Source organism: Pogona vitticeps, chromosome 3 (genome assembly GCF_051106095.1).
Source record: "Pogona vitticeps strain Pit_001003342236 chromosome 3, PviZW2.1, whole genome shotgun sequence".
Taxonomy (NCBI): domain Eukaryota; kingdom Metazoa; phylum Chordata; class Lepidosauria; order Squamata; family Agamidae; genus Pogona; species Pogona vitticeps.
The window spans coordinates 124,282,745-124,307,983 of record NC_135785.1 but is presented as its reverse complement, the minus strand read 5'-3'; the positions used below and the strand labels follow the sequence as shown (position 1 = coordinate 124,307,983).

The 25,239-nt window shown below is 39.0% G+C and overlaps 1 protein-coding gene across 5 annotated transcripts in view; it reads right to left on the bottom strand.

Moving 5' to 3' along the window:
• ELF1 (E74 like ETS transcription factor 1) overlaps positions 1-25,239 on the bottom strand; it is a 121,615-nt gene that overhangs the window by 92,250 nt on the left and 4,126 nt on the right. Inside the window, exon 1 of one of the 5 annotated variants that reach the window (XM_078390720.1) lies at positions 19,283-19,404. The exons of the other annotated variants lie outside the window; for them this stretch is intronic. The gene's annotated coding sequence lies outside the window, so the exon portion shown is untranslated. Of the gene's footprint in view, positions 1-19,282; positions 19,405-25,239 lie in introns of those variants that run through there. 5 annotated transcript variants of the gene reach the window in all.

Sequence of the window (25,239 nt, the reverse complement as noted above, 5' to 3'; positions counted from 1 at the left end):
GGATTTAAACTGCAAGGTTTTAAATGGATTTTAAACTAAGTGGTAATTTTGTTGTGCTTTTATGCTGGAAGGTTGAAACTGTAATTGTTTTTAATTGGTCAAAGGACTGTAATAAACACACACACACACACACACACACACTGCTTCATATGTTTGCAATATAAAACACAACAGAGTATTATTAGTAGCCTTTTAAGAAGGCAATCTCAGATAAAGCCAGTTAAGAGTATTCTGGAAAGCAGAAGTACTTACTGCTCAAGGGCTGGTCACTTATGCTTTTCAGATGTTGCTGAACTGCAACTCCCATCATTCTTTTCCACTGGCCATGCCACATAGAAATTAGGGGAACCACTGTCTAAAAACATCTGGAGAACTAAGGGCTGCCCACCACTACATCACAGCAGGCAAAGGAAAAAAAGCATGAAGAATCAGTCTAGAATGTACTGTACGTAACTATGAAACTAGAACCAGAATCTTAGGTTCTTTAACCTGTGCTCCGTAGACCCCTGGGGGGCTCCGATGTCCTCACAGAGGGTCTGAGAAGGCTTGAAGAAATGCTATGATATTTTGCAGTTAAAATAGGAAGGAAGGAAGGAAGGAAGGAAGGAAGGAAGGAAGGAAGGAAGGAAGGAAGGAAGGAAATCTTAACTTCCATTGTTGTTAAAGTAAAACTTGGCTTTCCTAATCTACCACCTCCATTAAAAACAAAAAAAGAAAAATGGGTTGTGAAAATGCCTGTTTGATAGCAAATAACTGTTTGATATTTCTACACATGGTGAGAACATGCAAGTAAATGACGCTGAATGGCTGAAAGCATGTGACATTTCTTGCTAATGAGCAGACAGAAGCCACAGGAAGAAAGAGTCAGAGTCAGTCAGTGTCAGTGTGAGTGAATGTTCAGATGGACTTAGTGACCGTGTTTCTTCTTCAATTTCTGCTAATAAAACCATCTAGTTATTGTTGGGCAAAGTGACCTTTCGATACTATCGCTGAGAATATGGTAATAGTACATTTTGGCTAAGCCTCCGAATAGACTGCTGGCTGAATTTGCAATGTAAAAGAACTGATGCTGTTGATGAGGGTGCATCCTATTCAAAGCAAAAGGGTGCATCCTATTCCAGTCATCTTAAAAAGTGTCACTGTTACAGCAAGGAAAGTTGGTCAATTGGCTTTACATGTCTAGGTCCTGAAAACAACTACCACTAGTGGGTTTTGTTATGAGATATTGTCCAACAAGGCCATGAAATAGTAAAAACTGGAAACCTATCTCAATACTAAACATAAAGAACATGTCATAAAAAACATCGTTTTTTTCAATAGTAAGGAGCATGGGCTTCAGGAAAGTAAGAAAACGGTAAAAATATTGCAACTGGTTGTAACAAGGAAAATTTATTTATTTATTTATTTATTTATTTATTTATTTATTTATTTATTTATTTATTTATTTATTTATTTATTTATTTATTTATTTATTTATTTATTTGATTTAGGTCCCGCCTATCTGGACCAACGGCCCACTCTAGGTGGCTAATTTTTGGTGAATCCCCCCCCATTGGAATGCATTGAACTGTAGGTTTGACAGCTGTCAAACCTACCGTTCAATGCATTCCAATGGGGGGGGGGAATTCACCAAAAATTAACGAAGACTCAGAACAAAGCCAAATTAAATTTGCAAAGGTTTTACAAGGTGCACTAACGATTCCAAGCATTTTAAACAGTTTTTGAACACTTTAAGACACACTTAAAATAGCAAAAACGGACATCGCTAAGCGAAACAGGGGGACCTAAACTGTCATCGCTAAGCGAAGCAAGGTCCCGAACATTGCTATGAGAAATTTCCCCATTGAAAACATCGCTAAACGGAGTGCAAGATTGCTCCAAAAACCTTATCGCTAAGCGAATACATCGTTAAACGAGGCAATCACTAAGCGAGGCACCACTGTATTCCATATTTCTTTGTACTATTCTTCAATTTGCACTTCAGTTTTTAATTTTCATTGCCTAGCAATAATCAGTGTAGCTGCTGTTAATAAATTAGTCATCAATTCTTTAGTCATTCTGTCATATTCCACATTCTCATATATTGATAAAAAAGCAATCTCGCCATTACATTCTATATCTTTTCCACACATATAGCTTAATTCTTTAAAAATTTGTTTCCAAAATCTTTGCACTTTTTCACATTCCCACCACATATGAAAGTATGTACCAACTTCTTTCTCGCATTCCCAACAGACATTCGGATGATTGACGTTAATCTTGTTTAATTTTAACGGTGTTAAATACCATCTTAAACTGAGTTTAAAAAATTTTTCCCTTATTCTTACTGACATAAATCTTAAAACCCTCATTTTCCATATCTTCCTCCATTCTTCTTCATTTATTCTTTTTCCAATGTCTTGTTCCCACACTATTTTCAGTCCCTCTTTCTCACTTTCTTCTTCCTCTAAATTAAGTAAATTTTACTCACAGTACCTTTTACTTAGTCATTTGAATGTCCTCATATGACAATACTTTGTATATTCTCTACCTTTATTATATTTATTTACCCATTCCTTAGTCCATCTTTCTAGTAGTATATAATTCAACCACGAAATACTCTTATTCTGAAATGTTTGTTTCATTTGATCTATTGATCTCATTTTATATAACCAATCTTTCAATCTAATCACTTTTTTTTCTTTAAATAAATCCGCATACACTTTCATATTGGTAGGAAAATTTTCTGTTTCCGTCACTAATCCACGTGGAGAGTATGATGAACATAAATTCTTTTTACACTTATACCATATCTTTAACAATGTCTTTAAGAATGGGTTATTAATTTCACTTATTTTATCTTTATTAACTATACCAAATAGATATGTGTCTATATCTCCTTGTAATTCTGATTATTCCATTTCCCACCAAATTAACCTTTCTGGATTATATATAATTTCCCCGATAAACCTCAATTGGTTAGCCAAATAATAATTTTTTATATTTGGTAAACCTATACCACCTTTTTTTGTTATTTTATACCAATACTTTTTATTTATTCTAGATTTCTTGCCTTCATTACAATACTTGTTAACTATTCCTTGCCAAAATTTCAAATCATCCTGTGTTAACTGCATTGGTAGCATTCTAAATAAAAAAAATTTGGTAGAATTATCATTTTTATCAATGCAATCTTTCCAAACCAGGATAGCTTAAAATTACCATATTCATGTAATTTCTTTTTAATCACTTCCTTTAGTTTATTATAGTTCTATTCCTTTATTTTTTTGGATTTTTTTGCTAGATCTATTCCTAAATATTTAATTGATTTACATATTTTAAGATCGTATTTTTCAACAAACCTTTCTTGTTCTACTCTACTATGGTTAAACAACATTAATTTGGATTTTTGCCAATTTATACATAATCCAGTTATTTTTTCCAAAATTTTCTAAATGAATTCTAATTTTGTCTATGCATTCTAATGGATTTTTCACTGTCAGTAAGGAATCATCAGGGAATAAATTAATCTTTATTTTCTTCTTTTCTCCCATACCTTCAATTAAATCAACATTCCTTATTACAATTGCCAACATTTCAATAATCAAGCAAAACAGAACTGGAGAAAGAGGGCAACCTTGTCTAGTGCCTCGGCCCAGAGCTATTCGTTCTGTCATCCTGTCATTAACTATTACTACAGAGGTATTCTCTAAATATAATTGATCTATTATCCCCCTAAATTTCTTTCCAAAACCCCGACCCTTTAACAAAATCTTTAATGTTGGCCATTCCACGCAATCAAATGCCTTGAATATATCTAATGATAAAATGCCTGCCTGGAAGAATTTCTGAACCATCTCAACAGCATCCACCCAAATATCCAATTCACCATGGAAAAAGAAATAGAGGGCCAACTCCCGTTCTTAGAGGTCATGGTCATACGCAAAACTGACCTCTGACTGGGACACAAGGTCTGCAGAAAACCCACCCACACAGACCGGTACCTACAAAAAAATTCCAACCACCACCCACAGCAAAAAAAGAGGCATAATCAAAACACTGGTAGACCATGGGAATCGGAACTGTGAAGCTCAGTTTTTCAGCACTGAACTCAACCATCTGAATTGGGCCCTACAGGCAAATGGCTACTCCAAAAATGAAATCACAAGAGCCATCAAACCAAGAAAACGATACCAAACTGAAGAAGAAAAACAGCCACCCACAAATAAAGTATTTCTGCCATACATCAAAGGGGTCACGGACTACATGAGGAAACTTCTGAAAAAACACAACCTACAAACAGTATTCAAGCCCACCACAAAAATACAACAAATGTTACGGTCAGCAAAGGACAGAAGGCACCCCCTCACCAGTGCAGGAGTATACCGGATACCTTGCAGTTGTGGCCAGGTATACATTGGAACCACAAAACGAAGCATCCACACCAGAATTAAAGAACATGAGAGACACTGCAGACTAAAACAACCAGAAAAATCTGCAGTAGCTGAACATGCCCTAAAACAACTGGACATGAAATTCTATTTCAAAATAATGAAATACTGGACAACACCAGCAATCATTACGTCAGATTGCACAGGGAAGCCACTGAAATCCACAAGCACCAGTAGAACTTCAACAAAAAAGATGAAAGTTTGAAACTCAACAAAACTTGGCTTCCAGCTCTGAAAAACACAGCATGCAAAAGGTCAACGACCTCTACCCAGCCACAAGGATCGGGGAACACTACACACAAAAGACCAGCTAATGACACACGTCAATCACAGGGACAGATAATCTCCCCTCCTTATCACAACAATACACCAACAAGACACACTAATCACCCATCCCTTGAATAGGACAAAAGCCTATCTCACAGCCATAAATACTCCACTCCCAAGCAAACTACACCAGAGCACGGAGTGCTGTCCTCTGAAGATGCCGGCCACGGAGACTGGTGAAACGTTAGGAAGAACAATCTTCAGAACACGGCCAAAGAGCCCGAAAAACCCACAACAACCATTTTCTGCAGTCTTTTGATATACAGTGGTGCCTCGCTTAACGAGCGCCCCAGTTAGCGGTGAAATCGCATAGCGATTTGGTTTTTGCGATAGCAAAATGCACTGCATTGCACTTGCAAAGTGGTGGCAGCGGCAAGGGCCTCCTTCTCCTTAGCACGCATTCCTGCACTGTCACCGCCGGTGTTCCGGGCCTTTTTTACAGACACTCCTTGGTCTCAGGGACTACCAAGGTACTGTGAGGAGCGGGGCTCGCCCTACCTGGTAAGTGACTTTGTTGTGACTTTTTTCACCCATGTTGTTGTTGTTGTTTAGTTGTTTAGTCGTGTCTGACTCTTCGTGACCCCATGGCCAAGCCCTCCTGTCTTCCACTGCCTCCCGGAGCTGGGTCAAATTCATGTTGGTCACTTCAATGACACTGTCCAACCATCTCATCCTCTGTCGTCCCCTTCTCCTCTTGCCTTCACACTTTCCCAACATCAGGGTCTTTTCCAAGGAGTCTTCTCTTCTTATGAGATGGCCATGTACTGGAGCCTCAGCTTCAGGATCTGTCCTTCCAGTGAGCACTCAGGCTTGATTTCCTTTAGAATGGACAGGTTTGTTCTCCTTGCAGTCCAGGGGACTCTCAAGAGTCTTCTCCAGCAACACAATTCAAAATCATCAATTCTTCGGCGGTCAGCCTTCCTTATTGTCAAGCTCTCACTTCCATACATCACTACAGGAAAAACCATAGCTTTGACTATTCGGACTTTTGTCGGCAAGGTGATGTCTCTGCTTTTTAAGATGCTGTCAAGGTTTGTCATTGCTTTCCTCCCAAGAAGAAGGCGTCTTTTAATTTCGTGGCTGCTGTCCCCATCTGCAGTGATCATGGAGCCCAAGAAAGTAAAATCTGTCACTACCTCCATATCTTCCCCTTCTATCTGCCAGGACGTGATGGGACCAGTGGCCATGATCTTAGTTTTTTTGATGTTGAGCTTCAGACCATTTTTTGCACTCTCCTCTTTCACCCTCATTACAAGGTTCCTTAATTCCTCCTCACTTTCTGCCATCAGAGTGGTATCATCTGCATATCGGAGGTTGTTGATATTTCTTCCGACAATCTTAATTCCGGCTTGAGATTCCTCCAGTCCTGCCTTTTGCATGATGTATTCTGCATATAAGTTAAATAAGCAGGGGGACAATATACAGCCTGTCACACTCCTTTCCCAATTTTGAACCAATCCGTTGTTCCATATCCAGTTCTAACTGTTGCTTCCTGTCCCACGTATAGGTTTCTCAGGAGATGGATAAGGTGGTCAGGCACGCCCATTTCTTTTAGGACTTGCCATAGTTTGTTGTGGTTGACCCATAGGAACGCATTAATTAAATTTCAATGCATTCCTATGGGAAAACGCGTTTCACAAGATGAAAAACTCACAAGATGATACGTCTCGCGGAATGAATTATTTTCGTCTTGCAAGGCACCGCTGTATCATCAATTTGTGTTCCTTGAGTTTCTTTACAAATGTCTTTAATCCATGAGGCATTTTTGTTATGTCCGGTTGGGCTTTCCCATATTTCTTTCCAAAATTTTAGGGCATCATCTTTATATGGGCCTAATTTCTTTTGCTCTGCATTTTCTCCTAGTGATATATAGAATAATTGTTGGTTATTTGAAAATTGATTTTTCTCTATATTGTTTCAAGTGTCCATCATATCTTTTAATTTTCTTTGTTGTAGCTTTTACCTGCTGTTTTAATTCTTCCATAGTTTCAACTATTGTTTTCCTTTCTAGGTCATATATTTTGCATAGTCTGGATTTTACTTCTTCATTTTTAAGTCTGGAATCTTTCAAGTGTTTTAAGTTGCTAATGTCTGCACGTAAATTGTTTATTTTTCTTTCCAGCTGAATTTTCCATCTTAGAGTGCTGGGAGTTTTCTGGTTTTTTGTTTGTTTGTTTGTTTGCAGCTTGCATGGTTATTTTGGTAGCTGTGATATACATGAGCTGGTTTGTTTCCTTTAGCATATTGGCTGGAATTGTTCTGATGATAAAATTTGCATCATTCAGTAGATTTTTACTGGTTTATTTTGTAATTGGTGCAAATCACGGAGCCTTTGTCTTTCTGTGTTCTGGCTAATATGGGTTACTATTTTTCCCCTCAGTGATGTTTGCCGTGCTGTCAACTCACAATTTCTGGGTTATTCCATACGATGTTCCTCTAATAATATGTTTTCTTCCATTATAGTGTCTACCTCTACCTTCTGTATTATGATCATTATTCTTGCTGATGTTACCATCTTTTCTAGTTCTTGCAATTCCAGTTCTGAAAACACTTTACTCTGGATGATAAACCTTCTCTGGTCCATTAATCGTTGTTCAGTTATGTCACTACTCGGGTGTTTCCTCTTCCAAATTTCCATCAATCTTTTTTGAAAACCATGGACTGTGGGGGTTGCCTCATAATAACTTTTCATAATTTCTCGGTTTTCAGTGAGAGTCCAAGTTTTGTGTTTAAATTGTTTCCGTAGCTTTGCAGCTGCCTGTCCTGGTTCCTCAACAGGGTCTGCTGAACCCTGTAGCCCATTTGTCACTAGATACCAGGGGCTATAGCATCTGACACGGTCCTTGTTAGCCCAGGCAACAACTGATCCAGTATGGATCGTAATTGATGGTTGGTGGACACAGTTGGTCTGGCTTCTCAGCTGAGATCTGTCTCCTTGAGAGACCCTTCAGCATAGCTCTCAACCTCACTGAAGCACGTAAGTCCCTACACCTCAACAAGGTCTGTGACCATGCAGGAGATAATGATGATGATGATGATTATAAACCAGGCACAGTCAATCAAATTATAAAAACATTGAGTGGTATTACACAGCAGATACAAGTTTTAACCCTAAAATTAAAGTATCTATTAAATATCAATGTAGTATATATGCTATTCCTAATACTGCTGGTTTTTTATAGCTCTGACGGTGGAGGGTCATGGAAGCAAGTCCTGTGCAGGCCTCCAAAGCCCAGGGATGAGTATGTGTGGGTCCTGGAGCTCTGGAATTTGCTCACCCCTGCTATATCACACCCATGAGTTACTATTTCAATATCTGAAATAGAAACGCCTATGTGTTGTTATAAGAAGGGACGTGGTGGCGCTGTGGGCTAAAGCAAGGGAGGAAAATGTTTTAGGTATCACAGGATAGAACAAAGGGGATACTTGGCTCAAATGCTTTTTTTTCTTTTTAAAGCTAAGTGGAGACTTTGTGTACAGAAGCAGTGGCTGAAATTCTGTCGAGCAACTCCACATGTAGAAGGGAGATGACATCATCATCAAGCAAATCACCACTGATGAAAGGAGGGCCAGAATGCATACAACTTATACAGAATGTGATAAAGTCATGTGCATCAGAAAATCCTAAAGAAAACCTCTAATCAGTGGCAATTGGCTGCTACTACTGATGTCATCACCTTTGTGCATATAGGGCTGTGCCATAGCTAATGTGCAGGAACAAAAAGAGCTTGGTCACTCTTTCCATGCATTGCTTCTGAGTTTGAAAAGACATCTAGCTATCCTCTTCCAGAAGCAGAATTTTGGAACAGATGAAGGATGGGGAACGTGTAGCCCTCCAGCCAGTGCTGGACAGTAATTCTGAATCTTCACCTTTAGTTTAGCAGGGCAGAAGGTGATGGAAGCCGCAGCTCAAAAACATCTGGAAGGCCATACAACTCCAGCCATGATCAAGACGCATCTTAAGAAAGTCATTCTTCATAAAGAGATTGAAAGAAAAAGATTCTACGTAGTCTCAAAAAATATCTTTGTCTACAGATCCAGCAACAGAAAGTCTCTGCACATGCAGTTCTAACACTGCAAAAGCACGAAGTCGACTCGTGGAAAATGGCTATGTTGTTAAGCTCTTTCATGCTATCATAGGGGTTCTCCCTTTTGAAGGGTTATGGCATTTACTTTGAGTATGCTGTTCAACTTCTTGGACTGATGGACAATGAAAGAGTTCAGTTGTGAAAGGAAATGGGACTAAGAAGCACAGCAGTCCATGCAGAAAAAGTTACATAAACTCATATAACATAAAGAAAATCAGGCATTCAAAAACAATAGAGAAAATTATAGAAATATTCCAACACTTGTTATATTCACTTTTTGGGGGGGGCAAGAAAGTAGACCAGGAGCAAATATAAAATTTAAATTTGACAGCTAGATGTGATTATTGTCAGAGAACCACACATAGGTCACCAGCAGGGACCTGGAAGGAGCACAAAAGCAGAACCACTTCCTCCAACCTGGCAAAAGGAACGTACAGGTTGGTTGAGTGTTTTCCTTGAGTTGGACCAACAGCCACAGAGCACAAGAGCAGGGCACAATCAATAATGTTTGTGGACATCTCCTGCAGTAATGACTGGAAGTATTCTGTTGTCTAAGGCCATCATAACTTTTAGAACGCCTAAAAAAGATACAAAACCCTTTTATAAAGAACATATTAGAGACCTGCAATATATGGAGACATGTTTTTTGTCCTGCAATGTCACTTTTAACTCCAGTAGTGGAGCCGGAAAGTTTTCCAAGATATGGGATAAAGGAACTGAAAAATATGTTTAAAAGAAAACAGATATACAAATAGGAAGATTGGAAGGAAAAAATTAAAATTTCGGAACAATTAAGAATTATGTTTGCAGGAGAAAAATTAAATTGGTTAATATTAATGCAGTTGGAACGATGGATAAAATATAGCAAGAAATCCAGATTTCTAGATAAGATATTGACAAAATTTGAAGATATTATAAAGTATCATTTAGAAGGGTTAAGGGAGACAGATGTTGGGAGAATAGATAAAGAGGATTAGAAGAATATTTGGAATAAAAGGGTTTTTAAAAATATGTCAGTTAGAATAAAAGAAAATGGGTATAAAATAATATTGTGACAATATTTAACTCTAGTAAAACGAAGTATTGTAGATGCTAAATAGTCTAAGAAATGCTGGAGATGTGACAAAGAATAGGGAACATACTTGCATTTATGGTGGAACTGTGAAGTGGTACAAAAGGTGTGATGCAAAGTTTTTGAAGTGATTGGATAAATATTGGAAGTTAAATATTGAAATGTCACCAAAAATAGCATTTTTATTTCTAACTGAAAATGATGATGTAAGTAATCTAAAAAAAGAGATAATTAATATGTTAACAGCGGCACAACTGCTCATTGCAAAAAAACTGGAAGAAAAATTGGGTTTTCCAATTGCATGAATGCCATAATGAAATTTGGAATATGCAATTAATGATAAATTGACTTCAGAAATTAAGTTCAAAAAAGGAAAGTTAAAGACAAATAGATATAATGATATATGGGATGATTAATAAATGCTGTACTGAGTAAATGGAAAGTGGAAAAGCCAAACCAAGATTAGAAGTATTTTTGGGAGGGATATGGGGACCATTAAACGATAGCTTGAAGGTCAGGTATAAGGAGGTATAAGGTGAAGTTTTCTGTTATTATTCTTTTGTATGTAATTTGTGTACATAGAATGCACATTTCATGTAATATCTTATTAATATATTTAGTTTTAAAATTTAATAATTAAAAAAAATTCTAGAGCACCATGCCTACTGGTTCTAGCGGCTGCAGCTACTTTGTGTTTGTTGATGGCACAAACACCTTCCATGAGTAACACAAACAGAGCTAAATAGAACTTGTCACTGAATGTGAGGGCAAGGCAAAAATAACTGTTAGTTACCAAGATTAACTACATATGACATATGTTGGTTATTCGCTTTATATTACTAAACTTTTAGCTGTGTTTGTAGACATTTGCTTGCAGCGTCTAGATTCTGGAGACATACTAACTCAAGTAAGAAACACATATTTGTAGTGTTTATACTTGTGAATAGAAGTATAAAAATCAATCATAAGTTTCTGTAAAAGGCTAAGGAAAAAGTGAACTTTGGCTGTGGTTTTTAGGGTGGGATTTTCTGGTTGTGTTTTATTCCTTATTAACCCTGGTCACTACAACAATACTACTGGCCCCTTTTCTTCCTATGTCTCACTTTATACCTTGTCAAAACATTTACCAGGTCTCTGGAAATCTGGATAATACATTTCCCAGCACAAGTTGGAGCTTTTTGTTTTTGTTTAAACAGGACTTGCTATATTATTCATGAATCACTGAAGGGATTGGGCAATATCTAGCAGAGAAAGTATTTTCTGGGTGTTGTCTGTTTTTCTCTGTAAGGTATGCAAAAGTCCTTGGTTGTAATCAATAATGAGTTCTTGTATACAAGGAGGAGAAATGGCTTAGGAGAACCATTTAAAAATTGTAGATATGACAAATGGAGAGGAGTCCCTCCAAGTGAGATACATAGCTTGATACTTCCATGGAATGAATAACAGAGATAAAATGCCTGAGCCTGCATAATCAATTCAAACTAGGATAGGAGACACAAAATAAACTGCAGAGAGCAACCAGATTGGAAAGGGTTGCTTTACTGATTCCAAGACAACTGCCAAAATATTTTTGTAGCCTTGGAGAAAGCATCAGCTATACGAGTCCTTTCTCCCTTGAACAACCAGTTCATGTGTTGATGGCAATAATTTTTCCTAGGAAAAGATAAAGCTTGAATACAATTCCCAGTTCAGTTATAGAATTATTGGATCACTGGAATTTACACAAACATAGACTAACTAGTCAGTTATTCATTGAAAAGGTCTACCCTTGTTGAGACTGGCAACTGGATTTAGACATAAAGTACAGGGCCATGTGAAGTTCTTACCTCCCAAGCAAACACTTGCGATAATTTCCCTTGTATTTACTCTACTTTAGTTTGATAAGTATGCATACACACAAGGGAATTTAGATTTCAACTGCAGGAATATAACTGTGTTTTATTCTTGATTCATTCCAAATTGGAGTGTGCAATTCTACAAAATTGCATTTCATCCTTTCTTGTTCACTTTCCTCCTCATTCTACTACAGAACTATCAAAAGTATTCTATGTATTTTGTGTGCATATCGCCTATACTCTTAAGTAGCTTATGCATTATCAGAGACTTTTAAAGTCAATGAGTGCAATTTCTTTTCAAAGCAGCAGAGATGCAGCTTTTCACAAAGTTAAAAAAAACTCATCCTGTCCTTTTGTTCGTTCATGTCAGTAAATGTAAAACTGATCTCAAATATAGGAATAGCTCAGCACAACTATTTATTGCAATCTCAGTCTTCCCAAGGACAGCTGTGTATGTCATGATTCTACAGGAGCACAGAAGTCAGTATTTCAGTTTTCAGATACATCAATAAGCAGAATTCTAACTCTTACTCTATGGTCCTTGACAGTCAAGTGGATCTTTCAGTGTTAAATAATTTTTAAAAAATGTTTTAAGCCATTGTTGGTATTCCCAAATCTATAAGCAAAACACTACAAAACACACTTGGGAGTCTAGTTCTCTCCCCTAAAGAAGGTAACCTTTCCCAAATTTTACAATTGTACTCCACAAAAGGACCCAACTCAGTGATTCCTTCACAAATAACCCTTCTGAGTTGTCCTCAGATCACCTGTCTCAGTTGCAGGAAGTCAGGGAAGAAGAGGAAATCAATGGCCTAGCCAGCAGTATCCCCTTGGAAACTCAGGAGAGGCCAGAGACCAATCCTGACTGGGAGAAAAACTTGGAGAAAAAAGGCATCCTGTCAGGTGTGCTGCCTGTCTGTGCAAAGGAACACCAGTGCTGGATTTTAGAGAACACACACAATATTGTTTCAAAATCAAATTAGCCACTTAATACTTAATCAGAAACTGCTGAATGCTTAGGAGAGCCATATTGTTGAGTGCTGGAGAGAATAGTCTTAACTGATCCATACTCAATGCTGTTTGTGCCTGTGACTCAGATTGCTGAATGATTATGATTCTGCTCAATGTACCCTCTCATTTTCAGCCCTGCTGGGCGGGGCTCCACCTCTCTCGCACACAACTTCTCCCATGTATGCACACATGTGGAGTTCCATCATGACCGGAACCAAAAGGGCAGTGCAGAGGGAGGTGGAGGCACATGCAGCCCCACACTTTAAAGCATAGGTCAGGGAACAGGGGTAAATTACCCCAAATGGGGTAAAAGTGAAAATCCTGGGGGTAATGAGAAGGCTGCTACCCCCCTCCCTCCCACCCACCCCCACCCTCTGCAGCCAAAGCTTTAATTGTAAACCACCTTGCCCTGTTACTTGTTGCAGTAGGGCACTTCTAAATGCTCCGTTTGTTCAGAGATTGGGGAGATAAGCTTCCCTAATTGGTTGCAGCTGGGGATTAGCCCTGGGCAATCAGCCAATCCGGGGCTTCTGAATGACTGCTTCCTCCGGAAGTGACTGCAAAGAAGCAGCAGGGAACGGAGCAAGCAAGGGAAGGAGGGAAGAAAGAAAGGTGCGAAAGACCGAGGACTTCATCAAGCTTATTTAAATGTGCAAAATGGAGGGATGGAGTGTGTGTGTGTGTGTGTGTGTGTGTGTGTGTGTGTGTGTGTGTGTGTGTGTGTGTGTGTGTGTGTGTGTGTGAGAGAGAGAGAGAGAGAGAGAGAGAGAGAGAGAGAGAGAGAGAGAGAGAGAGAGAGACTACTCAGAACTGAAAATGAACAGGCAGGCAAGCAAAAGAGAAACTGAATTAAGGCGGGGGGGAAGGGTGGCTTTTTAAGGTGCTGTCTAGATTTAACATTGCTTTCCTCCCAAGAGGCAGGCATCTTTGAATTTCGTGGCTGCTGTCTCCATCTGCAGTGATCATGGAGCCCAAGAAAGTGAAGTCTGTCACTGCCTCCATCTCTTCCCCTTCTATTTGCCAGGAGGTGATGGGACCAGTGGCCATGATCTTTGTTTTTTTGATGTTGAGTTTCAGACCATTTTTTGCACTCTCCTCTTTCACCCTCATTAAGAGGTTCTTTAATTCCTCCTCACTTTCTGCCATGCTTCTGCATAGTCAATGAAGCAGAAGTAGATGTTTTTCTGGAACTCTCTGGCTTTCTCCATAATCCAGTGCAAATTAGCAATTTGGTCTCTAGTTCCTCTGCCCCTTCGAAATCCAGCTTGTACTTCTGGGAGTTCTCGGTCCATGTACTGCTGAAGCCTGCCTTGGAGGATTTTGAGCATAGTGTGTTAAATGAGTGCAATTGTATGGTAGTTAGAGCATTCTTTGGCACTGCTCTTCTTTGGGACTGGGATGTAAACTGATCTTTTCCAATCCTCTGACCACTGCTGAGTTTTCCATTGATGATGATAAAAAAAGCACACTGGTCCTTTGATATTGGGCTGTGGCACCAGGGTGGGTGACATGACCTTTAGCCTGGTTTGTTCCTTTTTGCACACCACACATAGAATGATTAAAGTGGTAGGACCCCCCCCCCCCAATTCTGCGTTGGCTGTCTCTAGCAAGCATGTCATTGCTAGGACCACTCTGGGAGCCACTAATGATCCTCTGCAAGCTAGCAAAAATTTAATGAAACTTGCTAGGCACGTTGGACACCTTACTACTCCCTATACCACACCATGGCTGGAGTGCAATGTGTTCCAGCAAAAATAGTGCACATCTTTATCAAATTTGGTGCATTCTGTTAGTTTGGTACACAGCCTGTATAGATTCAATAATATTTTTCATTCAAATAATGTATGATTTCCTCCCTTTCGAATCAAGGGGGTAATGTCGGCGTATATAAATTTTTGGGGGGGTAAAAGGTAAAAAAGTTCCCTGACCCCTGCCTTAAAGGGATCCTTGATTCTGCCTGCTCACTGTTTAATGAGATGAATGAATGGTTTGCTGAAGAGACCTTGTTAGAATGTAAGAATTTTCCAGCCCAGCAGCTGGAAATGGACCCACCTTGACAACAGAGTCTCCTGTACTTGCTCCTGCCCAACATCATGATTCTCACTTCCAAATATCACTTAATTCGTAATGAAGCCACAATGAAGTGGTTACCATATCACTACTTATTTGGCTTACCACTGTGGCAACTGTAACTGAACTTTTGTTTATTCAATTTTAAATCGTTATATTCTCCCTTTGCTATCTTTGAATGAAAGATATACTATAAAATCAGCAAAAAAAGATAAACCAGTTCATGCAATCAATGTAGTTGTAACACAGCCCAAGCCTAATCCTTAAATTGTGAAGCAATCAATCAACAACACTATTAGGAAACCTTCCATCTTAATATGCAAAACAAAATAAGAATGTGTAAAATGAACTGTTTTTCAAAATATACATTTATCTTTCAGAAGAACAAAGTTTGTCCTAGCTTTCTATCTATATGTAGATTTTACACAGAGAAAGAGGAGAGTCGAATGGCAAAAAAGAAAAAAGAAAAATCAGGAATTAAGATCAGACTTAAAAAGATACGATGGATTTACATAGGCAGGAAACAGAGAAACCAAAGCAAGAGAAACAGAACACATAGTTTGATAGAAGAACATAAGAGCACAAGTATACTAGCTGAACCAAGCTATTGGGGAAAATAATTCATCCACCCACCCTAATTTCATCCTTAGACTTACAGCACCTCCTCCTGAACAACCAGACAATCTGTGGTCCCTGTCTTTTTATAACAGCAGTTTGGGACACGTTCCTAAAGCTTTTCAAATTACAACTGTCAGTCCAACCGTTGATATTACGTTCTGCATCAACAATGGAGGAAAATAGCTATGCTACACTCAAGCATATTTGAATCCTTTCAATGAGCACTGGATCATCTTCCTTACACCTCAACTCCCCTACAGCAGTTTGATCTATATAAATATAAAAAATAAAGACAACTGAAACCTAATTGTGAGCACTAGATAGTGACAGGAAGACATTTATAGTCCTCAATGCAGTCCTTCTTAACTAGTGGCAAATTCCTTCTTTCAGTGGTATATCCTTGTCTTGATGGGTATTTATGGTATTTTCTTAATAAAAGGAAACATACCGTATTTGCCAGCGTACAAGGCGACTGGGCGTATAAGGCGACCCCCCAACATTTCCAATCAAAATATAGAGATCCTTTTATACTCGCCGTACAAGACTACTCCCTCTTCTGCACACCTTCCACACACCAAATGTCTGGGGTCGTGAGGTGTCTGTTTCAAAGCGTCTGAAACACTTTGAAGTGCTGCCTTCGTTTGTTGCCTGGAGGACTCTGCTGCCTGGGTGACTCTCTTTCCCTCCGGAGGACCAGCGAGACAAACCAGAGAAGTGCTGCCTCCGTTTGTTGCCTGGAGGACTCTGCTGCCTGGGTGACTCTCTTTCCCTCCGGAGAACCAGCAAGACAAACCAGAGAGACCAGCCGAGACCAGGCGGGGAGGGGCGCTCAGAGACACGAAGGCTGATAAGGATTCGGCTTCACACTGTCAGGGGCGCACGGATATACCTGCTCTGGGCTGTTGGGGTTCAAGTGCACCCGGCGTATAAGACGACCCCCCCCACTTGGAGGCATGTTTTTCAGGGCCAAAGAGTCATCTTGTACACCGGCAAATACGGTAACTATATGTTCCATGACTAAAATTTAACACAAGTAGCCACTGACATCTTAGATTCAGCAGAAGAGTTACTGTTTTCTCTCCCTGTCAAAACTGGCAGAATTCCACCCTTAAAGTTCTAGATCAGGCAGAGACTGATTGTAGCACACAACCAACCTTTCTACTTTTATTGAAAAGACATAGGCAAAAAGGTGATATATCAAACTCTCAATGAGCAAAGCAGATTTTAGGTTTGTGGGATCCTTAAAACAAAACAAAACCCTGAGATCCAGCAAGTATCACGATAAGAAAAATACACCTACAGGAATTATTGTTGAGTACCTAAACTAAACAAACCTTAGAGTATTTCCATTCAAAAATCCTGCATTCTTGGGATTTAAAAAGCTATTTTTATTTCAGCAATTCAATGTATGTGTGGGAAGAAGTTAATTTTCTTCTTCTTAGTAAATAAATAAATGTTTATTGCGGTCATTGACCAGCAAAAGTAAGATACATAAGAACATAAGAACAATATAAAAGCATTAAAAACACTAAAAACACCAAAGCACTAAAAGTATCTATATACATATATACATCTTACTAGATATCTCCTACCTCCCTATCATAGGCCTTATCTATGGGCTATTACAGCTTGCATAGAATGCCAAATTTGTTATTTTAAAGCTCATATAGCCCGTGTGATCATTAATTGGTGTACACCAATTTACAGATTCTATAACTGCGCTTTAGGTGGAACCTTTCCTTCACGGATTTTTATTGCAGCAGCACAGAATTTAGCAACTTTTGTCAGCATATCTGAATTAAGCCCAACATATCTGCCAGGGCATTGCCCTGTCAGCAAAAGCTGTGTGTAGTGTACCTCTGATCGTCCAGGAAATGCCCTTATGTAAGGGTCAACATGGACTTCTCGAATGTTAGAGTAAAAAGCACAGTGAAGTAACACATGGGAGATAGATTCAATCTCACCAGAGTTACAGGGGCATAGACGCTGAGTGTAAGGGGTGTTGTTATACTTCCCATCCTGGACTGCTGACGGAAGTGCATTGAAGCGGGCCAAAGTAAGAGCTTTGCGTTGTTTAGGTGTTAAGGGTAAGTAGAGATATTTTGCCGGTTTCAGTGGGAGCAATGCGTTGTCAACTGTAAACCTATTTCTAATAACACCAAGATCCTGCTGCCTTTCTGTCTCAATAATACGCTGCCTAAGATTACTCTTGGCCTTATTGTATCCCATTTGTTGGATACTTTCTACTGAATAGCCGTATCTGTTGATTTTATGGTATATTGCTCTCTTCCAAGGGGACTGATGGTTATCCTGTAATACCAGTGAAGTCAGTCCAATTGGTTGAAAGGTTAGTTTTAGCCAAAAGTTAAAAATAGCCAGCCAAGCTCTGGCTTCAACCTTCAGGTAGCCCACTTCAAACCTGAGGGCTGCATTGGATACCCCTCTTGGAACTTGTAATATAGCCCTCACAAATTTGGACTGAACTACTTCTAACTGGATAAATGAAGAAGAAGAATAGGGGCCCAATTGTGCCTCATACAAGAGCTGACTAAGGGATTTGGCCTGAAACAATCTTAGTGCAGCTGGAATGTACTGGCCTCCCTTAGAATAGAAGAATTTTAGTATAGTAAGGCTAGATTTTTGTGCTGCTTGTACCACATTGTTAACATGGGCCTTGTGGTTTCCTTTATACTGGAAAACAACGCCCAAATATTTATAGGCCTTGATTTGTTCAATCTCATGCTCATCTATTAACCACTTATAGATCCTGGGCCTCTGAGCAAACACTAAAACTTTGGTCTTCGAGTAATTTATCTGGAGCATTTCTTCTTTACAGTATTGTGCGAGAGCGTATAAAGCTCTCTTAAGTCCTATTGGTGTCTGTGAAATTAGGACTGCATCATCTGCGTATAACAGAAGTGATATATGTCTATTGGCTAGTTTGGGGGGATAAAACTCTGGATGGCCAAGTGCCGTTACCATTGAGTTGATATAAAAATTAAATAACAGCGGAGCTAATATACACCCTTGCTTCACACCATTATAGGTTGGAACTTTATCAGACAATTGTCCTTCCTTGTTACATCTAATTCTGAGCGTTGTATTTTCATGCAGCTTATACATAAGCAGCAGAAGGCGTCTATCTATTGAGGAAGACTCTAACTTACTCCAGAGCCTATCTCGTGAAATTAGATCAAAAGCCGATCTAAGATCAATAAAAGCGGCAAATAGGGACCCTCGGGGTTTCTTGGTGTACTTATCTACTAGGTGCCTTAGAATAAGGGCATGGTCCTGTGTAGATCTACCAGATCTAAATCCAGCTTGTTCATCTGCCAAAACACTCTCAGAGTCCATCCAATCTATCAATTTCCATGATAAGTGTCTGGCATAAAGCTTACTAATTATGGGTTGTAGACTGATTGGCCTATAATTAGCTGGATTGTCTTTTTTACCTTTTTTATAAATGGGGATAATAATGGCTGTACCCCATTCCGATGGCATGTGAGCATTTTGGTCTATATAGGTGAAAAGGTTTGCCAGAATTGGAGCCCTGGTTTCTCTTCAGATCGTATAAATCTTTCGCCTTCTTCTTAGTATGAAATGACCAGGAATCAGGATTCCAAACCATCCAGATCTATCAGTAAATCCTCATCTGCCCATTCGCTGCCATCTGGAATTTTATCTGCAGCTCAAACTCCTTCTCTAATACAGTGCTTTAGTGCAGAATCTTCCAGTCCCTTCACCCTACAGTACATGCACAAAACAGGCCTAAAATAATATTCTCAGTTGGTTTACATAAAATAAAACAGGTTGGAGGTCGGAAAAACTTACAAACAGAAGTTGAATTCTGACTAGACTTGGTCATGGTGGTGGCAGACCATACCTGAGATCTGCCTGGACGTGTGAGGGTTCGATTTTTGGCTCCTCTCTTTGTGCAAAAAATCAGAAGATGTCTGTAATTTAGAAACAGATGTGATGTTTATTGAGGTATTCAACAAACAACCGGTATGAACAAAACGGTTCCAACATTGCTCTCCTTCTGACAGCGGGTCAGCAAGGGGCTTCCATTTGTCATCCACGAACAGGTTCCTTTCACCAGAGTTCCATGGACCCGGCCAATCCATTGACACGTTCAGGTTCACTATTTGTCCCGCTTCAGCTTCCAGCAGCTTTTGCCCCGACCATCCACTCACATGGGACATCCAGGGGGTGGGGTTTTTTTTCCAGGTTTCTTCCTGTATCCATTCCTCATTTCGTTCACCCTCCATTCCAGCCTCTCCCTTCTTTCTCTCTCTACTCTCTCCTTTTCTTCTCTCAGCCTTCTCCTCCACTCTTTATTTGAAGGATATTCAGAGGGTAAAAGTTATTTCTGCATACAAAACCCTACACAGCGATTGTTACCTGTGATGAATTTCACAGGTGGAATGACAAAGGAGTGTTATAGTGTTCTGAGAACTTAATTTATGTATTGTCTAACACAGTGGTTCCCAACCTTGGGTCCCCAGAATAGTGCTCTGTTATTAGACAGGCAGAAGAAAAATGTAATAAACAAACAAACAGGCAGACTACAACCCCCAGAATCCTGGCCAGCACAGCTATTGGTGAAGGCTTCTGGATGTTTTAGCCCAAGAACATCTGGGGACTCAAGGTTGTTGCCAAACCACTAGTCTAACAACTTCACAGTTCTCCAGCAGTTCGGCTGTTCAAAAACCTTCATCTGGGACTGCAAGCTATGAGAAAAAAAGGCTGCAATCCTGTTGCTTAACATACAGTAGCCCCAATGAATCAGTGGGAATTTGGCGAGTCAACTTCATAAGTTCCATTTATTCAAATAGGCCTACTCTAGTTGCATCTTACTACACTAAGTAACATTTCAGCCAGTGCCTCTTCTGGTTCCTTATCCTTCTTGTCTTGTACTATGAACTTGCTCCAGACTCCTTGTTGTATGTAGCATTTTGGATAGCCTTACTGTGCTTTTGGACTTTCTCTATTTGCTTTCATGACTCCTGGACTGGCTTGACTCTGCCAGTTTTGGACTCTGACTCCCGATCTTTTACATCCTGGTAAACTTCAGTTTCTTAGCCCTAGGACTAACCCTACCCTAACATAACAGTTCATTTTTTCCCCTCCAAACCATGGGTGTAATCTTTCTCCAAATTATCTTATTATTGTATTGGAAGTTATACAGTTTCCATATATGTAAATTATTCTTTCTACCCAGCTTCAACATGCTGCACTGATGAAAATACTACCACACTGCTGCAATCCCTAAGAAGCTTGCATTAGTATAAAAGATTAAGTATCACATGCGTATTTTAGCAGCGTTCAAGTGTATAAAACAGTATGGCACAACTCAGAACACATTTATCAGAGGTTAAGTCCCAATGTGTTCACTGGGCTTACTTCCAGGTAAAACTGCATCAGATTATGACCTAAAGTTGTGCTCAGTTTCTAAATTGGGCTATTTTATGTAGTATGCTCATTTCATATACACTGAATTAATATTAACAAAATGTTGGCTTTTTTCTTGCAACTATTTTCTACATATTGCTATAATGACAGTGCTGTTGTAAGACATTCATATATAACCCACCATAGGAGTTAACACAAATAACAGTTTCCCTTTCACAGTCTCTGACAATCAAATGCATGGAGGATTCACTTCAAACCACACTTGCATTCAACAGAATTTAGCCTTGAATTTTTCCAATCACAGGATTCACAGAGACAAATGGAATTACATACTGCATAGATATTTGGGTGTGTGTGCACATGTAAATCCAAGCAAAGGGAGGAACCCTTAATTCTGTTCCCATGAGCAACAAGGAATTAAATGTTCCAAGACAACTATGATGACTAACTAAATAGGACTAATGGTGTTCAGTGAAATTTGATGAGCCCTTACATATAAGACAAAGATCTAATGGCAATGTCAGAACTTAGAATCCTACACCAATTTGTATTTCAATTTTTTCATCTTCAAAGGTTGCACAGGATGAAGATATCTTCCTCTTTTTTACCTAAGACTTACCACAAGGCAGACAACGAAACAAGAGGTCAATGCTAAGTATATACCATGCTGTTCTTAAAACAAAGAAAAATAAGTACTTTGGGTCTACCACTTTATTCTGAAAGCTAAAAAAGCTTTGCTTACCTGGCCAGCAAGAAAAATTGGAGCCAATAAAAAAATGTTTTAACCGTTCACAAAAAAATCCTGTCCCCTTCATCTTCAATTGTGACCTGCAACTAAGCACATTTATTTTGGGGCCTAGTACATCTTCTTGTTATGAGGACACTGGCCCTGAAAAGGCAAGGCAAGACTCACTCTTAGACAGGGGGTATAAAAATCAGTGGTTTTTATTTATTTCAAATTGATTTAAATAGTCAAAAAAAATCTGATGTTGTGATTTAAATTGTGATTTAAATCAAATCCACCCTGCTCTTAGGTCGCACAAAAAGAATTACAATAAGAGTAAGAAAGGTAAAAGGTAAAGGTACAGTGGACCCTTGACTTACAGACGGCTTGACTTACAGACTTTTTGAGTTACAGACTTCTCTGGCCGCAAAATTTAGGTTTGACTTGCAGACTGAGATTTGACTTACAGACCAGAAAAAACCCAAAATGGAACAAAAACAGCCTGTTACGGGATTAATCGGTTTTCAATGCACTGTAGGTCAATGGAGACTTGACTTACAGACTTTTTGACGTGAGAACCGCCTTCCAATACAGATTAAGTTCTCAAGTCAAGACCCCACTGTAAAGGTTCCCCTTGACAATTTTTGTCCAGTCGTGGGGGCGGTGCTCATCCCCGTTTCCAAGCCATAGAGCCAGCGTTTTATCCAAAGACAATCTTCCGTGGTCACATGGCCAGTGCGACTTAGACACAGAACACTTTTACCTTCCCACCGAAGTGGTCCCTGTTTATCTACTTGCATTTGCATGCTTTTGAACCGCTAGGTTGGCGGGAGCTGGGACAAGCGACAGGAGCTCACTCCGTCACGTGGATTCGATCTTACGACTGCTTGGTCTTCTGACCCTGCAGCACAGGCTTCTGCGGTTTAGCCCACAGCGCCACCAAAAAGATGAGTGAGCTAAAGTTGAATCCTAGATTTGAAAAGGCTGAGGACAATACTTAGGAAGTTACATGTACACTGGAGAGGAGAAGCCAATATAATCACAGGGTTTGTGTTATGAGCAGAAATCCTTGTTTAATACTCTTATGGTGAGCTCCATAAAACGCTCTAAATCTTAAGAGTAGCACAAAAATTAAGGATTCTGTTTAGGATACAATTCAGTGTGTTTCTTATTAAAGTTTATATAATGCGCCTTTTATTCTTTATGGAACCACAGCAATTTTTTGATAACCACTATTGTGCTGATTATTGCTCAGGACTGCACCTCTTCATTTTGCCAAAATAAATCAAAAAATTAAATAGAGCGACATTATTCTCTTTCTAATTACCTAGTTTCAGCAAACTAACATTTATATCCTACTTCTTACAACTCTGTGATATTGGTCAAGCTGAGACAGTGTGACAGATTCATGGTCACAAGTAAGTTCCATCACTCAGGGTCAACTTGAATCTGGATCTCCCAAGTCCTAGTGCATCACTACATTGTTCTGTCTCTCTCAGTTTTGATGGGTGTGAAAAAAAACACCACTGAATATTTTAAAAACAAATTAATAATGCACTGAATTTGACTGTTCTTTATAACAAACCAAATAATTATATATGACTTTAAGCTTCTATATAGTCAGTATCAGCAACATACTGGCCGAAATCCTGTTCCTTACTGAATTAAATTGACTTGAGCAGGTCTGCTGAATCAATGGGGATTTGGTGAGTCCACAGCTCTGTAAATTCCACTGATTCAAATGGGCCTATCCTAACTGCAACTTTAGGTTACAGCAGGCCCATTTGACAATGGAATTTAAAGAGGATTTTACTCTTCAAACCCCCATTGATTCAACAGGTCTATTTACTATGCCAAACAACAAGAGTCTGGCCACTATATAACAGGAAACAGATCACTCACTTTCACAGGACATTTTGGAGATCACTCATTTATAGGTTCCTCATAAGTCAGAGGCAACTTGATGGCATGTAACAACAACAACTTGCTGTGGGACCTTATGCAGTTGGTTCTGGCCAGTATTTCTTTAAAAATTATTAACAGAGACAAAAATCAGTTTACTAAAAAATTCAAATCCTAAACAATCAACAGGCTATTTTACAAATATAGGAAAACAAAATACTATTAAGAAGAATCACAGAACCCAACATCCTTCATTGTCAAATCTTCCTTAAAACACATACTGTATATTATAAACATAGCCCAACAAATTAAATGTATAATTCTCCTGTCCTTCCCTAATTTAAGCAAATTTATAAGACAACTTTTATCAGTATTTGCAGTATTCAGCTCTACATTTAGCAATTATTACTGTATGTGTTATATTAAACAGTGAGCCTATTCCAAGTCACATCAAGCACATTTAAGACAGCAAGAAAGTTGCTAGAATGTGCTACATTTCATAAACCTGGCAAGTTTATTTACTGTAAAGTTATAAGTAATTACAATTAATAGCAAGCCTTACATTATAGACTACCATATCCATTAGTATTTCACCAACAGTTTAACTATTTGAAATGAAATGCCAGAAAAATTAATGCAAACCATATCTGCTTCTGACATAAAACAGAAAGGAAATGCAAACATATTAATTTTGACTAAAATATGTAAAATACGACACACATTTTCACCTACAGTGTGGTGATTGTTTAAATCCAATATATGCTATAGTGCACTCAAAATCAACCTTGATGTGAAAGGACAGTTAGTCACATGTTTACCCATTTTAAAAAGAAGCAAAGGGTAGAAGAGGAAGTTTCACCTTAGCAGTAACAGGAGTGCACAAAAGACGGATCCTAAAGCTACTGTACTTCCCTCATTTCCCCATAATCTGTTGTTGTGAACATGTTTTCCCCTTTCTTGGTTCTGATATATGACCACAAATGGAGAAAGGTGGCTGGAGCAACAGGAGAGAAGATACAGTATAGGAACACGGAAGGATCCACATCTTTTACAGCTAAAGTAAGACTTACGCATGTCTTATTTCTTCTTTCAAGGAAAGCAAATGCATCTGCCACCATAACGTTCAGTTTAGCCCTCCAACATTTAAAAATAAAACCAGACAAATCAACGGATGTTTCTCCCTGAGGCTATTACAAACAGCCTTCTCTCAGAACTTCTTTCTTTCAATTTTTATCTCAAATTTCTTATGATTTCTTCAACTTTAATTGTGATTGTACCAAAACAGCAACTTTCATAAGTTAAAGAACAAAATGCAGAAAATAAAGCTTTTATAAAATTTTGTACTTCAAAACAATGAGACCCATTTTCAAATTCCTTTCCTAATTTGTTAATTTTTCCAAATACCACCTGCTTTTGGGAAGCTAATTTCAGTAAGTTACATTTCTAGTCAATGATAGCCATCTAGCAGCAGAACATACACTAGTGGAATGAACTCCTCTATAGATGGAGGTATTCACATACAGTACAAATATCCCCCCACAGGTGGAAATAACAAGGTTTCAGCCCCATTGGGCCAGATTGTCCACTCATCATGCGAGCTCGATGGAGCCTTCCCATCACACCATCGTCTGTAATGGATTAGCCACTCTGCGACCTGGCAGTCTTCCCGCCTCCTGCCAGGAGTGGCTAATCTATTGCGGACAACAGCATGATAGACATGGTCTAGAGGGGCGGGGTATAAATTAATTAA